This window comes from Zootoca vivipara, chromosome 16 (genome assembly GCF_965207765.1).
Source record: "Zootoca vivipara chromosome 16, rZooViv2.hap1.1, whole genome shotgun sequence".
Taxonomy (NCBI): Eukaryota; Metazoa; Chordata; class Lepidosauria; order Squamata; family Lacertidae; genus Zootoca; species Zootoca vivipara.
In genome coordinates, this window is record NC_142599.1 from 27898094 (window position 1) to 27900242 (window position 2149).

Consider the following 2149-nt stretch of genomic DNA (forward strand, 5'->3'; position numbering starts at 1 on the left):
GGGTAGAAGAGGAAGGATAAAATTAAACATTGTACTGACTCAAAGCTGCTGTAAGGTTTGGCTGCGACATCTTTATGGGTTAGCACCTGCCACTTTTTATCACTTGTTGATTCCAGCACGTGCGGAAATATGCGTCACGGATTACGCAGCAGAGAGTTTTCTGACTGTCCAATGTCACCTCAACACAGAACGCTGTTATGCTCTCGCACACATCCTGGGCTGAACAGTGAGCAGGTCCAGGGGTAGTTTCCTTTGGTTTGTAATATTGGCATTTATTTACATGTGTGTAGGTTGAACACTCCAACAGGGACCTAAAAGTCCAGTGCTCCTACATCCGGTTTCAGGAGAACATATCTTCCCATCAGCCAGCACCCTAATGTGCTCACAGAGCACCCACTGTGTGTGTGTGTGTGTGTGTGTGTGTCTTTCTCAAACTGCAGCTTGTCATTTGTTTCCTTCACAGATAGCAGTTTCCCCAGTTTGACCTGTGTGTGTGTGTGTGTGTGACACCATTTGACCTTGCTCAAGCTCCCAGGCTGGACCAGAAGAAATACAGCCTAGTCGTGGCTTCTCTTCGTTTCCTTTCCAGAGCGAGCCAGGGCACCCCCTGCTCTCCAACATCTGCACATGACATCTGCACACTGAACAGCTTGGAGCCAAAGAGGAGATGTCATCATGTGACTCTGGCCCAGAGAGTCTGCTGCAGCAGCAACAGCCGCAACGGAGACTCTTATGGCACTGGAACAACTTTGGAGATTGATGGAGGCAAAAGCTTCTGCGGATTAGAGTCCAACCAAGTGCTCATCTCAGTTGGCCAGCCGCATACGGGGGATTGTAAACTGTGGGACCAAACAGCAGATCTGCTCTGTTGATCTTTCTATCGAAGCTCAGATGTCTACAAGGTCAGTGCAACCATGCACCACTGTTGTCGCTGTTGATGTCACAAACTTTTCCCCATTTTATGCCTCCCCAGTTTTGATTCAAGACCAAAATGAATCGGATCAGATTTGCTGATCTGTTCTAACTCCCCAGTTCCCCACAGAAACTTCCCCGTCAAAGGCTTTTTCTTGACCATCGGGGAGTGGCCGAAGTCAGCATCAACCAGAGAGTTAGGCTGCCATTTTTATTTTTTATTTTATTCGGGTCTCATGTAGACAGTGGAAGGGGCACCATGGGCAAGCAATGGCCCTAGATCATGTGAGAGGATGAGCAGGTGAACATGAACCTCTGGTCCATTGGTTAGAGCAGGCACCCCCAAACTGCGGCCCTCCAGATGTTTTGGCCTACAACTCCCATGATCCCTAGCTAAGAGGACCAGTGGTCAGGGATGATGGGAATTGTAGTCCAAAACATCTGGAGGGCTGAAGTTTGGGGATGCCTGGGTTAGAGCATTGTGCTGATAACACCAAGGTTGCAGGTTCGATCCCCATATGGAACAGCTGCAAATTCCTGCATTGTGGGGGATTGAACTAGATGATCCTCAGGGTCCCTTCCAACTCTACCAATTCTATACTTTTCAGAGTGGCCAACCGGTTGCCCCAATGAGCACAACACTCTCCCCTCCTGCTGTTTCCAGGAACTAAGAAGCATTTACTGCCTCCAACTATGGAGACAGAGCACAGTCATCAAAAGGTAGTAGCCTCAAAACTACTGCTCTGAGTAAGAGGGCTTTTGGATTGTCCAGGTGTGTGAATGGAAGAATGCTGTAGATGTGGGGGAGGCAGGATTAGGAACACAAAATGCAGCCCCCACCTCCACTAGATGGACACATACATCCTCTCCCAGTTGCAGGACAGATTTGTCTGATTCTCTGGGGATAGGCACACCCTCAGGTTTCCTTTAAGGCAGGCATGCCCAACTTGCGGCCCTCCAGATGTTTTGGCCTACAACTCCCATGATCCCTAGCTAACAGGACAAGTGGTCAGGGATGGTGGGAATTGTAGTCCAAAACATCTGGAGGGCCGCAAGTTGGGCATGCCTGCTTTAAGGATTCCCCTCACTCACACACACACACCCCACCCCGCTCATTTTCAGATGAGTCTTCAGAGTCTAATCCCACTCCACATTACACCCTGCTCAGAGTAAGATGCTCCAGGAATGCACAAATATCCGGCCACCCCTGTAAAAAATACATTCCTGCGGCTGACAG